This window comes from Halichoerus grypus, chromosome 3 (assembly GCF_964656455.1).
Source record: "Halichoerus grypus chromosome 3, mHalGry1.hap1.1, whole genome shotgun sequence".
NCBI classification, from domain to species: Eukaryota; Metazoa; Chordata; class Mammalia; order Carnivora; family Phocidae; genus Halichoerus; species Halichoerus grypus.
Genome location: NC_135714.1, coordinates 121,485,607 through 121,502,234, shown reverse-complemented (window position 1 = coordinate 121,502,234; position 16,628 = coordinate 121,485,607). Strand labels below are relative to the sequence as shown.

Below are 16,628 nucleotides of genomic sequence, written 5' to 3'. Positions count from 1 at the left end.
CTCTGGGAATGGTACTAGCAGTCGGGAAAAATTACGTTGCTCTTAAAGTATTCAAACAACCACAAAGGCAGAAATAAAGGGGGAAGGGTAAAACTTCTTTTTTAGGAAATCCTTCTCAGAATTGAGACAGATGGATGTGTTTTGATCTTGTCTCTGTTGCATACGAGCTTCATTGCGTATCTCCTTGAAGTTTAGGCTATGTTCAGTGCTCATTCATTCAGCAAGCACTTATGAAGAACTTTTCATATGCTAACTACAGTGATAGTTAATATTTTGCAGTTGATGTTGCTAATAACACTATTAATGAAAAAAAACTCATTATTTATTGAGCATCTACTAGCATGTAAAGGAAGTATTAAGTGCTCTTCATGCATGATCTTCAATCTATGCAACATTATCATTCCTGTGTTACAGCAACTTGTCTATGATCCTGCAGCCGCTAACTGTACAAGTAAGATTAGAATCCAATTTGGTTTGACTCCAGAGCTTGTTCTGTTTTATTTCCCTGCCTCGTAGGAAGCTAATGATCTAATAGAATCTTTGTTTCCTTCTCTAGTTTATATTCTGTCCTTTGGAGAGTTTCAGGGGCCTCATTTCTTTTTTCTTAGTGCTTTATCTTAAAATTCAATTTCATATGCCCATGACATAGTAGAGGTTCAATAATTACTTGCTGGAATTTTGATTCATGATGATGACTTTCTTATATTTGTATGGATGCTTAAATGTAAACCAAGTACCATTGCTTTCTGAATGGCATCCACCTAAAGTAGTGCATATAATGCAGCCAAAGCATTAGAGTATATCTGAGACAAGTAACTTTCAGAGTAACAGTGAGGGATAGATTGTAATATGCTTGAAAAGTTGAAAACCTTATTTAGAATTTACTATTTCAGGGTAGGCCACTTTACCTTGTCACAGAAACTTTGAATAGAGCACTTAACGAGTGTTCTATTATTTCTTCTGTAATCTTTTGCATGTAACCCCTCCAAGTTAAACAAACATTTATATAATTTTATCAGAATGGATGTGACAAAATATTCTTCAATTTATTCATAAAAGAAAATTTGTTTTCATTTATTACTTCTGCCACATTTACAGTAGTGCTGTCATGTAACATAAAACATTAGACTCCCATGATCCTAAATAGACATATGGTGTTATGTTTTGTAATATCCAGATGTGTGGGAGAGGCTATGAAATAAATGAACAATAGACGCCTACTGTTTGTCCTTCAATTTCCCTGTTTTAAGTAACATTTATAAGTGTATATATTTATGCATATATAAATATGTCATAGATTATGTAGATGGGTATGTGTTTGTGCATCTATATTATTTTAGGATTATTTTGCTTTCTCACAAACCAGGAATACTTTTTTTCCCACTGTTGTCAAATATATGTGCTTAGATAAAGTAATTTCGAAATTATGAAGTCTTTAGATTTTTAGTTTTTGGTGTTTTGCTTAATTTAACCTTCTTAAACACACACACACACCCACACACACACACAGATGCTCATTTCAATTTTGTTTCTAAAAGTAAGAAAACAATAAAAGAAACAAACACATATTTTTAATTTAATCTCCCAAAGGCATGTTCTTAGCTTGAGAGCTGGAAGTAATGATAAGGAGGGGTTCCTTGGGCTATGACATACAGTTTTCTACGTAAGCATACTCAGAGTGATAAAAAGATGAAATTGTCACGAACTGCTCACAGGTTGGGAGCCTACGCATGTTCTTTAGCCCACAGGGCAACGGATCAGAATGTTTGTTACTGAAATGCATGAATACATATGAACCTCCATAGTCCTTGTGATGAACAGTGGCCACAGATTGACAGAAGAGTTTTAAAGGATAAATTTCTTTTTCATTTCAAATGCAATTAAATTTTCATAGAGTTTGCATTTCCTATCACTGCTCCTTTCCTCTATGCAAATAATAGTTATGCAAGTCTTCTTAATTTAAGCACCAGATTATAGTCTTTAAACTTATATGTATGATGAATACTTCTTTAATGACATCTTTTCTTATCAATATTTATTTGAACTTCAGAAGGATTTAAAAAAATTACAGCCAAATATTTTAATAGTCACGTATATTTTGAATATATTTTGTTCTCTTTTAAAAGTCTTCCAATTAGCTTTTTTAGGTATCAGAAAGTAGGATTGCAGCAGAAAGTTCTGATGGTTCCACAACACTAATTCTTATGTATGTCTAAAACATTTTTTTAAAGATTTTATTTATTTATTTGACAGAGAGAGAGACAGCGAGACAGGGAACACAAGCAGGGGAGTGGGAGAGGGAGAAGCAGGCTTCCCGCAAAGCAGGGAGCCCGATGCGGGACTCGATCCCAGGACCCTGGGATCATGACCTGAGCCGAAGGCAGACGCTTAACAACTGAGCCACCCAGGCGCCCCTGTCTGAAACATTTTGTATATTAAATAAGGACAATAGACCTTGGCAGCTGAAAAAAAAAAAAAAACAACCCTCTTTGAGAGGGAATAGCATATCTGTGATTATTATAAAACAGAATAGTAGTATACTTTATTGAATGCACCAGTGGAAAAGTCAGAAGATAAAGATGGCATGTAAAAGCTACTTCATTGATGCTTTTGCATAGAATTTACTAAAAATGTACATTATAAACCCTGAGAGCAATGCATAAGAACTCTGCATTTTTTTCTTTGGGAGTGAGCAAGCAGGAAAACATGCAAGTCAGTAGCAAATGCACACTCATGATTGATCCAGATGCACATGTAAGGGGAGAGCCTGGTATCTACGGAGTGTCTCCTTCACTGTTTTTGGCATGACCCAAGTGAAGAAAACAGAAAACGCCTCAGATTCTGACAGACTCTGACCTTGGAAACGTTCAGGAAGAGGTAACTGACACTATTTCAGCTTTATGATGGATTAAGTATGTCACATGTCTTATCTTATCCAGTCTTCTAATAACATTGCCTGAAAGGTGATATATTCCTGCTGTACTAAGAGGTCAACTGAGGAACACGGTTTGACTTCCTTTCGGTCACGCAGCTGGGACAGGATGGAAAATGGAGACCAAGAGAGAAGTGTCTTTGGTATTATATATATTTTGTTTAGAATCTTAAAATTAAATAATTTTTGAGAACAGAAGAGATCTGGGCACTTCAGCTTCTCTTTAGACCCCTTTAGCGACAGGGAGTGCAAACATCTTTCCCATTTTCAGACAGGTGAGTGTCAGAAAAGTGTTCCTTTCTTATCTCGAATTTGATGTCCTGGCCTTGGCCCCCACTCTCCTTCATGGAGTTTAGGAGAACAAGCTTCATGCCTTTTCGCTATGATCACATTTGAAAGCAGCTCTTGTCCAACTTTAAATCGTCTCCCCTTTTTTTCTGAGGAAGGAATGTGATGTAGTAGAAAGAACAGCAGGCTTTTATGCCAGACTTGGGTTCAAGTCCCAGCTTTGCCACCAGCTGTGTCACCCGAGGCATATTGCCTGCTCTCTGTACCATCTGTTCATAGAGATAGTAATGGCCTCCCTCCTAGGGTAATTCTGAGCAATTAATAAATGTAGTAAAGTTCTTTGCACTGCTTCGCATTAGAGAAAAACACTCTATCAATATTGTTATCCTTGCTTCTTGCATTAAACTTACTAATTCCCTCAACCGTAACTCAATGTTTGCTTCGTTTGCTTGTTTAGTTTGTTGAAGTTCTTTTTTCATTTTTTTTTAAGATTTATTTATTTGAGAGAGAGAGAGACAGTGAAAGGGGGAGGGGAGAGGGGCAGAGGGAGAGAATCTCCAGCAGACTCTCCACTGAGCACGGAGCCCCACACGGGGCTCGATCCTACGACCCCCAAGATCAGGACCTAAGCCAAAGCTAAGTCAGACACTCAACTGACCGAGCCACCCAGACACCCCTGAAGTTCTTTCTTAAAATGTAACATCCTTGGGGCGCCTGGGTGGCTCAGTCGTTAAGCGTCTGCCTTCGGCTCAGGTCACGATCCCAGGGTCCTGGGATCGAGCCCCGCATCGGGCTCCCTGCTCTGCGGGAAGCCTGCTTCTCTCTCTCCCACTCCCCCTGCTTGTGTTCCCTCTCTCGCTGTGTCTCTCTCTGTCAAATAAATAAATAAAATCTTAAAAAAAAATAAATAAATAAAATGTAACATCCACAATTCTCTAAAATGGTCAGTGGCAGAGGCGTCAATTTAACCATTGATCCAAATGTATTATTTTTATTATCTGAGAAATAGATACCTGAAACCTAAATTCTGGCTTTAACCCCTCTAACATCAGATATGGCTTCTTATCAGGTGGCAGATACCAGCAAGAGGCATATGGAGAGCAGTTTGATCAAAACAGAAACAGAGTTGGCCAAAAAATTAAATTTTTTTTTTTTTTTACTTAAAACTTTTAACAATATAGCGTTGAAATCAGGACCGAAATTCATGAATATAACCCAGTATGTCAATTGCTGTTAGAGTTTACTGATGCATTTTATTCCTGAATATATCATAAACTGTCCACAGAGGTAAATTCAAGTGACATTTCTCAGGACCAGACTTGAGAATAAAGAGAGACATCGAACACAGAAGTAGGGACATTTGCTTCTCCTACTGATTATGTATCAATGTCCTTTGGGGACACAATTGTCTAAAATTATCATGAGCCACTTTCTACTTACTGTTAAATTTATATCAGTTTAGTATAAAATCAGAATATGCAAACCGTACACATATCATGCGATCAGAACAGTGGAGAAGTAGAAAGAGTAGGTGATTTAGAGACATATCTGAATCCATACATACCCGAATCTGGCTCTCTGGCTCTTCTCTTGCTTAGCAGGATGGTGGAGTACTCTGACGTCAGTGTGTGAGCTCATCTGTGGAATGGGGACAACATAGTTCCCATCTCACAGGGTTGTGGTGAGGCTCACAAGACTTACTAATGTGAGATGTTTACAACAGTGCCTGACACAAAGTAAGTGCTCCATAAATGTGACCTGTAATTTTTACTTATTTTTTATTGGTTAGCTTGCCTAGCCTCAGGTTTTGTCGTGTTTTGTTTTTGCGGATGAGGAGGAGACATATTGTACAGAGCCTATCAAACAGTATCTGATGCAAAGCAGGTGCAAATCATGCTCATCACCTATTATTAAAATTATCACTATTGTTATTTGGCATTTTATTCGACTAGACCGTCTTTCATTTATAATTTAAATGGCTCCGCAGTCATATATTCTGCATTTTTCTTTATGTTCCTAATCCATTTTCATGAAGCTGTAGGTATGACCATGGAAACCAATTAGCACTTTCTTAGTTTGCATTATTCAAAAGATGTCATATTCATCAGATTGCAAATTAGAGTTTTCAGTCACCGAAGGGACAGCACATACTTAGAGCACACTTTAATAGCTTCTCAATTTGTATAGAAAAGCCTGAAATCATTCCTTTTTTAAAATGCAAATCACATAAAGTTAATATCTGTACACAAAGACCTACCTGCTTAAGAAGTTTGAGAGCTAATTTAACTTTGAAGATAATTTGCAGGAATGATTAGGCCTGCAAGGAATTATATTTGACCTGAAAATTTGGTATTGGATTTGCCCATATTTACCAAAGTCACTTTCTTCATTATCACCCTGCATTTCTGCTGCTCTGGACACATTTATATCAGCTTTTACCAAACTGTTTTTTTGGATACCAGTATCCCTTCAGTTATTCATATATGTTCTTTAAATGAAGGAGTTTTATGTCAAATAAGTTTGAAAATGCTATACTAAAAAAATGAAGAGGGTCACTTCCCTGGAGGACTTCTCAGTGCCTTCATTAGTCCTCAAGGCCCTTTGAGGCTCTCCGAAGACAGATGTTGCCCACAGCTTTCCCAAACTAATCTGAACACAAGGAGCTTCCTTCATGGAACACCTATTAACAGTTTATCAGCTGCTGTGTTCCAAGAAACACAGCTGCATAATTTAGAAAATGCTGATTTCAAACAAGAACAACCAAGTATTTTCCAGAGAAATACATGTATGACTGTCTATATGTATTACCCACTTTTTCCCCACCATAAGCCTGTTTTCTAACACATACATCTATAGGCAGGCATGTGGTCTTCATCCACATGAACACTCACTCTTACACACACACTCCCCACCCCTGCACATCATGCTGCTTTATAACATGCCATTACCCACCCCTCCTTCTCCCCATCCCTCACCCCTGGTCCATAAGCATCACCAACCCTGTGGCATTTCACATTCATGCCATGAGCTGTGTGGACACTGGTTTGTGAAATTTGTACAGAACTATGGGAAAGAAGTGACAAAATACATACTGTCTCTTTTATGTTCATCAACGGATTTATTTTCAGCTTGCGTAAGCAGACACACACTTATTTTCACAATTACCTAATATTATAACGACCCCAAACTGAACTTTGTTCTTTCCCTGAAAGCTGCGCTTTTTGATGCTTTTCCTTTCTTGGCTAAATTAAGAACCATCAGATACCCTCAAGGTAGCAGAAGCTAGAAATCTCAGCATCTTTTCTCAAGTCATCCTTTCTAAAATTCTTATCTGATTATGCTATTTTCCTGCTTTAAAAATTATATTTCTTCCTGTACCCCCCATACGTGAGCATGTATATGAACTTGGTGTGCAAAAACCTCAGCCAAGATATACAAGATAGTAAGTCTGCTTCTTCAGCCTCATCTGCAACCACGCACGTTACCCTTGACACTGATCACCACTTCCTCTGTCATTTATAGTGGCTTGTGCACACTTTACACTTTGCAAAGGTAGAGTCCGAATCCCCGTATTTCTCTGGAACCCCTCTTCTCGGGGTTTTGAGCTCAGTTTCAACCTCGGCCAAACAGAGCACAACAATGTTTGTATGGTGTTTATGTGTAGATGGTGCGCCTTAGATTCTTTCCCACACTGATAACCAATTATGTTCCTCCATTTTGGGGTATCTCTTATGCAAGGAATAAGTCTTACCCAAGCAGAATACCCTGGTATTCCCCAAATACCAGCTCATTGGGAACTTAGAAACAATAGTCTCCAGGCATGTCAGTGAAAAGTTCTGGTCACCACCCCCCACCCAGGCTTCTCAATTTCCTATGACTGAATGATGATCAGGCTTTTGAGTGGGTGCCTGAAGAAGTAGGTCAAAACGCATCACCCTCCCAGCTAACAGAGGCTTCATGATTACTGGAAAGTCGCCATCGTAAATTGTATTTCCAGTGAGGTTTGACTTTGCTGTTCTATTTATACATTGTCAGTTCTACTTTATACATCAGTGAGCTGTGTTAAGGTACCATCCCTGAGGGAATATAGAAAGTTACCTGCCCTGGGGCTCCTGGGTGGCTTGGTCGGTTAAGCATCGGACTCTTGATTTTGGCTCAGGTCAGGATCTCAGGGTCATGAGATCCAGTCCAGCGTCACCGCGGAGCCAGCTTAAGATTCTCTCCTTTTCTCTCTGCCCCTCCTCCACTTTCCCTCTAAAAAAATTTTTAAAAGGTTAAAAAGAAAAAAAGAAAGAAAATTACCTGCCCCTTGACAATGTATTCCCCCTTATAGCATGCTCTAGCTAAGGATTTTTTACCCTAATCTATTAAGTAAAATTCTTTGACGTCTGTAGTTCTGTGGCATAGTATGGCTGTCTCATAGTAAAAGTACAGTTGAAAGATTGTTTGCAGTAAGACTTCAGTAAGGTAAAGAATTGTCAGGAAAGGAAGACAAATATGATTTCATTAATGGAAGCTAAGGAAACTAGAAAATATAAAAAAATATGATAAGAGAAGTTCTAAGAATGCAGAAGAGAAGGATGAAATCAAAGATAAAAAGATAAGACGTAGAATGAGAAAGAAGAAAGAATAGACAAGTTTATTTTGCTGTACTTAATTACATTTAGTAACAATATATGCAAATTGCTTTCAGTGTACACAAACTGTTTTGTAGGCTGTGCTACAATGGGGGATAGTTGCTTCCAATAATGGGCCCAGCCTGTTGTATGGGTGATCTGTTGAGTTCCTTGATCAATGTACGTAAGCTTATTAGGATAAGAAGGGCACGTATTGCATGGAGCACTGGGTGTTATACGCAAACAATGAATCATGGAACATCACATCAAAAACTAATGATGTGCTGTATGGTGACTAACATAACATAAAAAAAAAAAAAAGAATAAGAAATACCTAATAGAAATACCCAAATGCCTGATAGATAAATTAGGTATTTAAAGAGTCTTCTTTATAATATTGTGGGGCACTGATGAATTTGTTACACTAAGAACAGTTTTACATCTTGCATATAAAGTTTTTTTAAATTAACTGAAATCATTGAATGAAGATTTAAGTTAACCTGATCTAAATGGTACTGGGCATATGTCACATTATTACAAGCAAAAGAAATGACCAAATTCGCCTATAGATATATGCTGAATATTGCTTCTTTCTTAGGTTTGCACATGTAAATTGGGAAGTAAATAAGCACATTCCTTTAGGACTTAGTATAAAAATTGATTGTTAAAAACAAATTTAAGGTGCCATAATAAACTTGGTCTAATCCCCATCTGTCCATTGAAGAGCAGAGCAGATAACTTGCATTTTATTTTATCTCATTTTTATCTTCCTCAACATTGATGCAGTCTTTCTAATTCAAAGCAGGTTTGGAAGTTTCAATCGTAAACTTAAAAATGGTGTATGGTGGGGATTATTTTTTCTTATCTAGAATCAAATTGAAGATTTTCCAAGGACTTACACAATAAATAGGAGAGACAGTCTCTAAGGGTCCTTGGGTTTGCTTGTTTGTTGGGCAGACTGCCAGCTAACACTAAATTTCTGGGCTATTGAGACATACCTCTAGTACCACTAAAAATGAATTGCTTCTATGACCAATTCTATTATTTCTTCTATGATACAGCCTTTAAAGTACTTTGAGGTAGTTAGGCCTGTGATTGTAACATTGGAGGAAGTTAGAGTTCCATTACTTTCACCAGGAGTGTTAATTACTTTGCTTAAATTTCCCCATGAGTAAATGTCATTTACTAATCATAATAATGCTACTGAAATTGGCTTAAAAATTGTGTTCGTAAGCTAGATTTTAAGGAAAAGATCCCTTTATATTTTGATAGGAAAAACAAAGTTTTCTACCTACTCTTTCATGCATCTCTTCCTCCCTTAAGCCCCACTAGTCCTTGAAACAAGTACTATTCAAGTGATCTTATCTTTCCTGCCATTTGAAGACTATATTTAAATAATAAAAGATATTTAGGAGGAAATGGTAAAAACACATATAACTGGTTTCATAGTGTTATGAATTTTTATTATTTTCTCAGAGGTTGTTTTTGTAAATTCTTTGAGTTCAAAAATGTTAGTCATGGATGTGATATGCCAGCAAAATTTTCTTTGTGTTTCAGGGCTAAGGTGAGTAAAAGATGGGAATACATATCTTTTGGAGAGTCTTTTTCCTTTTTTATACACTCCAGGTCCATTCCACAATGAAAGCTTTACAAACCTTCCATCTAATGCCTTCTCTATAGAGAGATGTAGTCAGAAAGGAGGGCTGATGAATTTCCAAGAGATAAGGAGGGTTTTCTTCTGGAACTGATTTTAAGAATAGAATCATGAACAACTGAAGCTGGAGAGGCAAAGAATGGAGAACAAGCAACATTTTGTAACAACACATGAATACTCATTCTAGGAAAAAGTTTCCCTTTCTACTTTTGAGTCATACATATTAATAATCAGCACATAAAGCTGATTCATGAGGGTCCAATGCAGACTGTAGGATGGCCAGGTAGATTGTCTCTTATGTCAGCTGGGACTGGAAACCAAGTCACATCACTCCTAAAAATTGTGGTCCCTTCTGCCATTAACTAGACATTAACTTCAAGAAGGAATTTTGTGTGTGAGTACTTCAGTTTTATTGGCTCAAAAATGAAGACTTTGGATTTGATGATTAGGTAAACTCTAAGATTCTTAGTGCTAAGAATCTGAGGATTGTCACCGTCCATGACTGTGACGTGCTTAGAGGGGGATGAATGGGGAAATGGAGAAGAAGGGGTGAAGGTTGCAGGCAAAGGGAGGTAAGGGAGTAATTTCTGCATTACTTAGAGCATGTAATTCGTGAATTATACAAGGAAAAGGTATTGATTTTTACTGGATAACTCCTGTGTTCCTGAAAGATAGCCCTTCCATGATCCAGTTTTAAGAAGTCTTTAGAAACAGAGGTACTGCTTAGAGTTTTGAGGGCACCTCACAATCTTCATCTGTAATTGGGAATAAGAGTACCTCATAATGTTGATGTTGAGATTTTTTAGAAAGTAATACATGTAATGCTGCTGACATAGTGCCTGGTATATAGTACCCAATAGATACTGGTCATCTTTACCATCATCATCATCATCAACCTAAGTGTCTCATAACACTAAGCCTGAATAGCTTTCTCTTCTTTCAAAAATGAGTATACACCAGCTCTAGGCTGTGCGTACCCACCTGTCTTTGGTCATACACGTCCTCTAGCTATGGTCAGCAGGTGAACTCCCTAGAGTTCAGTAAGTGATCAGTGCCCGTCACATTTGGAAGGTGACATATAAACAAACACTTGGCGAAATTGACCCTGCAGATACCAGCTGAGGAGGGGTGGTGGCAGTGGTGATGGTACTGCTGCTGTAGCCAATGTAAGGAACGGTAAAGAGGCCCATGAGGCAGAAGGTGAATGAGCAGTACGAGGAGGACAGTCAAAGAAATAAGGCCAAGGAGGTGGCAGGGGTCTAGGTGCCCTAGGAGTGAAAGCCACTGTGCTTGCTTCATCCTTTACTCTGAGTGGAGCCAGGGGTCATGCAGGGTTTTGAGCCAAGGAGTGGCATGGTCAGACTTACAGTGTGAGTTGTGTGGAGAATAGACTCACTGCAGGAGGGCAAGGGGTGGGAGCAGGAGGCCAAGTAGGAGGTTTCTGCGCTAACTCAGGTGAGGAGTGATGGTGACTTTCACCTGGGAGGTAGCTTGGAGGTGCTGAGAAGTGATCACATTCTGGATATATTTTGAAGACAGAATGAATAGGATTTGGTGACAACATGGATGTGACATAAGAAAGAAAGGAAACAACGATGAATCCAAAGATTCTGGTTTAGACTTTGGAAGCAGTTTGCCACTATCTTAGTAGGGGAGGGCTGCAGTGAAGCAGGTTTTAAGAGAAGGATTCGGAGTTCACTTTTGAACATTATCAAGTTTAGATGAGTTAAGTTTGCAAGAATGAATTAATAAACTAATGAAGAAAAAAAAGCAACCAAGTGAAGCCTCAGAAAATGTTTTAAATTTCAGTCAAGAGAAGCAAATATATGAATAAGTAAATAGGGAAAAGTTATCGGCAGCCACTCTGGAAAACAATATGGAGGTTCCTCAAAAAGTTAAAAATAAGGATGCCTGGGTGGCTCAGTCAGTTAAGCAGCTGACTCTGGATTTCAGCTCAGGTCATGATCTCAGGGTCATGGGATCGAGCCCTGTGTCAGGCTCCCCGCTCAGTGGGGAGTCTGCTTGAGGAGTCTCTCTCTCCCTCTCCCCCACCCCATTCGTGTGCTTTCTCTGTCTCTCAAATATATAAATAAATCTTTTAAAAAAAAAGTTAAAATAAAACTACCCTATGATCCAGTTTTAAAATTCATTGATAAAAAGATATTTTAGAAAGAATCTGTTTAAGGCTCTCAATAAAGTCCTTTAATACTTCAATTTATTAAGCAATAATAGGATGGGGAAGAGAAAGTACAATAACATTAAAAACATAATGGCTTAAATAAAACCACATTGGGAAAAGGAATAGTAATTTGATACTTCAGAAAACAATCTCATGCAAAGGAAAACATTCCTGTGAGTTTCTTCTTTACCACTCACACAGAACACTTTATTTCTGACATCTCTGATCACCAAATATGTGGGATGCCTGTGGAATTGGGATGCACCACCCTCCCAGTACATGGATGTGTTCACCAACACAGAAGCTATCTGAACCTTGGACTTTTGAGATTTTTATGGAGGGCTGATCACATAGGCAACATTTTAGTCATTCACCCGATTTCTAGCCCCTCTCCCCTTCACAGAAGGTAGAGTGTGGGCCTGAAAATTCTAAGCTTCTAATCATGTTTTGATCTTTCTGGTGACCAGCCCCCATCCAGGAGCCCACCAAACATTGCCTCATTAGAACAAAAATATTCTTATCATCCAGGAAATTCCAAGGGATTTAAGAGCTCTGTGTCAGGAAACAGGGTCAAAGACAAAATGTTAGAACAAAAGATGCTCCCAGTGTTCTTATCACTTAGGAAATTACAAGGGTTTTAATTTTGTGTCAGAAACCAGGCACAGAATGTAATATCTATTTCTATTATTTCACAATCAGTGAGGCAGATGATAAACCCAAGCAATATTCCAGATTGCAAAATACTACTAGTAATTGTATCCCCTCACTTCTTCCACTGTTTTCATGACCAGTACCACCACCAACAAAATAATAATAATTACTGAGTGTTTGCTTAGGATGTCTCATTTTAAGTCTCAAAAAATCTTATAAAGTAGGTGATATTATTATTACTATTTTATAGATGAAAAAAATTAAGCTTAGAAGTGTTAAGTAAATACCACATTGCTGGTAAGTTCCAGATAAAAATAAACAAAAATAGAATGGATGAGAGAGAAGATAATTTATAGGCATAGCAATTTTTAAGGATGCAATAATAGACTTATTTCAAGAAAGATGGGCCAGATTCAGTAATCAAAGTCATATTAAGATAGAACTTTCCAGGGGTGCCTGAGTGGCTCAGTCATTAAGCGTCTGCCTTCGACTCAGGTCATGATCCCAGGGTCCTGGGATCGAGCCCCGCATCGGGCTCCCTGCTCAGCGGGAAGCCTGCTTCTCCCTCTCCCACTCCTCCTGCTTGTGTTCCCTTTCTTGCTGTCTCTCTCTCTGTCAAATAAATAAATAAAATCTTAAAAAAAAAGAGAACTTTCCAGACATCTGCAGATGTAATCCAAATGGGTTCTCTGTGAATAAAACAAAAGTAATGAATAATGACCAATATTGAGTTATGTTCTAGCAATTTTTAAAGTTAAAGGTTTTAAGAGTGTGACAGACTGAATGTTTGTATCCTCTCAAAATTCATCTCTTGAAGCCCTAACCCCGACTGTGATGTTATTTGGAAATTGGTTCTTTGGGAAGCAATTAGGGTTATGTGATGTCATTAGGATGGGGTCCTCATGATGGAATTAGTGTCCATATAAGAAGAGACACCAGAAAGCTTGCTCTTTCTCTTGATCATGTGAAGACTCAATGAGAAGGCATCTGTCACAGGTCAGGAGGAGATCCTTCACGAGCATCTGACCATGCTGGCACCTTGATTTCAGTTTCTAGCCTCTATAACTGGAAGAAAATAAATTTCTGTTGTTTAAGCCACACAGAAAATTGTATTTTATGGCAACCTGAGCAAACTAAAACAAAGAGTTACTAGACTCTGATAGAGTTCTTGGAATAGACTTTGAAAACACATTCTTATTTCATCAACTGTGTTTTCTTGTTACCAGTATGAATTAAATTATAAAAAGTTCTTGCCATTGCTGTAGGTCTGTGGTGAGCCACAGACATGGGTCTGTGTTCTATAGGATAGGGTTTTCTAGAATAAGTTGTTAAAAATAAGACCTATTTCAAGAGATACCAAGTGAAAATTAGAAGAAGGCGAGAGGGTAAAACTGATTACTATGTTTGGGAATGCTTAGTAATCCAGGATAAATTAAATAGATTATAATAGTTTATGTAACTGATGAAGATACCATTTGTCAGATTGCTTGTGCCTATAACAGAAGCGGCTGTGACAGTCCGTGTGGCTTATAGTCATGAGCTCCCACATTATAATGTGAAGGCATTTGTATTTGGATGCGGTCCAGACCACAACTGCCACTGGAAATAAAGTTTTGGGGGTTCTGAAGGGAGCTGTGGGAAGAAGCTTTTCTGCCTTTCACAGTACCAAATGAATCCCTGGTTATATTCAGAAAGTGAGAAACTCAGTGCAGAAGTACTTTGGAAGGGTATCATTGATAAGAACGTTCCAGATTCTGTGTGTTACTTAATGGAAGAAGATGATGCTGCCAACAAGAAACAATTCTCTCAACATGTAAAGAAAGTAACTCCAGACATGGACAAGAAAGTTCATGCTGCTCTAGGGGAAAATCCAGTCTCAGAATAAAGTTTAAAAGAAGAGAGAGAACGATCCCCAGCAGTCTCTTGCTCAGAAGAAAAATCATGTAGCCCAGAAGACAAGTTGCCTCAGAGGTCAGGAGCAGTCTTTGTTGAAGACTAAACTAAAACCACAATTCTGAGAAGACTTTTCAGATAAGGATGATAAATACGTTGACAAGCAGCTAAAAATAAATCACCACCATTTTATCTTTTGGTTTTCAGAAACCAGGTTTAAAAAATCAGAGGTGGCCTTCTGATTTCTACAGTTTGGGGACCAACCCCCACACTGCTGCTGACTTGTGAGGTGGCCTTGAGCCTATTGCCTGGCTCTGGGCCTCAGTTTCTACAAAATGAATTGGATGATACTTATTCTCTGCTCTAAACATTCTCTGATTTTATTCAATCCTAATTCTGAGTTCTGAGGAGTTTATCTAAGAATATAAGAAAAAAATAGCTGCATCCAGGGTTATTTAAAGTGGGGGAAACTTTTATTTGGAACACATACTTCAGTTCTCAAAAATTTTCAAAAGGATATATAGCAATTGCTCTTGAATTGAAAATTCTACTCCTGTGACCTTTAGATTTTACTGCCTTCCTAACTTCCTGCCAAAACCCATTCTTTCTCTTATATGGATTCTTTTTTAGAGAAGTGATAAAAACCTTTTAACTACTAGTAGGTAAATTGTCTTATAATCAGAAATCTTAGAATAATGTTTTAAAAAGGTGATATTTGGAGAAATAATAAATGGCTTTCTTCTGCACTTTATGTTGAAAAACTGGTGCAGGACATTTGATCTATTCAAATATATCTTCAAAATCTATTTAGCATGAATAAAAGCAGTATACTGTTGCCTTGTAGCAGTGTCTTGAACTTTGATTTAATTACTTTTTTTTCTTTTTAATAAAATTTTCGTGGGAATCTTTATTGTTGTATCTCGACTGCTTTACCTGTGAATCAGTCACATTTTGACCTCTAAAATAATTACTGGGTGATTTAGCAAGGCAGTGTTAAGACTACATAGCAGAACAAGATAAAGTCAGAAAATGGGAAATTTCAGGTCTTTATAATATTTTAAAATTAGTGTTGCCCTAGCTAAATTGCATTTCCTTATTATGGCAGTAACCATTACTCATTCTGACCACGCAGAAGCTCTGAATTACCAGGCCATCCTTTGTCCACATGGCCACCCATCATTTTACCTGTTTGTCCACTTCCTACTCTGGCCCTGGGGCCCTCTGGTCCCCAAATCTCTTCTGATACCTGAGGTCCCTCCTCAGCCCCACCCCTATCGTTAGTCAGTTCTCTTCATTTAACTAGAAGCTGGTTCTCTCTAATGCAGCCCTGCCAAGTGGCTGCCCTTCATACCTGGTGTAGGATGAACATCTTCTGAAAACTCTCCTGGTTTGAAGCTCAAGGCCTCAGACACACCATTAGATTCCCCGCCTTACTAAGGTCATCTAATGACGTCACTCCCCTCCTTTCATAAGGATTTTAACTTGCAGTTCACTGTGTTGTCTTCAGCACAACTCCCCTCATACATCTTGTGATTTAATAGCCACATAAATTATCTTTTCAGTTCATGGGCCTCTCAGGCTTTTCTCTACCCTACTTCAGCAACCCATTCCTGTGGTCTTCCCCTAGATCTTGTCATTAATCCCACCCCTCCAGAGTCTTAATTTTAAGTACTCTATTTTCTGACTTCCATCTCACATTGTGCCAGCATACTCCTTCTCATTGTTCTTTGGCTGTACCAACTCATTGATCCTAAAGTCATGTCTGTACTCTTCATCACCCCCTCCCTCATATCCACTCTTCTTTTCTTACCCAGTTGAGGTTCCATGGTCCATCACTTAGGAATCACCAAACAATTCTCTCACATATATCCTCAACTCCTGGGTCCCTCTTCTGTTACTATACTTCCTTGGCAAAATAGATAAATGTAGATAGAGGATAGGTAGGTAGGTACGTAGATAGATGGATAGATAGATAGATGATAGATGAAATAAAAATAAAAGCTACAACAAAAAATGGATAAATTCAACCTTTTGTTCACCTACTCCATACATGCATCCTTGCAGTTGAGTGAGCTAGGATAACCTGACTTCCATGCTTACAAATTTCATTTGGTTCATAACTCCTCGCTACTGTTGTATAGTCCTGTATTTCCCTGGTCCATTTGCTCTCCCACTGTCTTGGACCATTATTTTACACCTCCTTATTCCCAGAACCTCCACAATATCTCCCCTCTTCCTCATTCTCAGCTGATTTATCTGGTTTCTGTTTCACTGAGAAGAGGAATTTGACAGTTTCCCACGCTGTATTTACCAACCTACCAGCATGCACTCCGCCTGCCTTCTTGCTGTTATGAACTCTGCTTCATGTCTAAAGTCAATCCCTCCACTAGTTTTTTAGATTCCCTATCTTTTCAT

General features: G+C 38.3%; 1 protein-coding gene across 6 annotated transcripts in view; it reads left to right on the top strand.

The window, feature by feature from the left end:
- Positions 1 to 16,628, top strand: part of INPP4B (inositol polyphosphate-4-phosphatase type II B) — an 802,990-nt gene that overhangs the window by 546,060 nt on the left and 240,302 nt on the right. The window contains exon 1 of one of the 6 annotated variants that reach the window (XM_078069266.1): positions 2,690 to 2,877. The exons of the other annotated variants lie outside the window; for them this stretch is intronic. The gene's annotated coding sequence lies outside the window, so the exon portion shown is untranslated. Of the gene's footprint in view, positions 1 to 2,689; positions 2,878 to 16,628 lie in introns of those variants that run through there. 6 annotated transcript variants of the gene reach the window in all.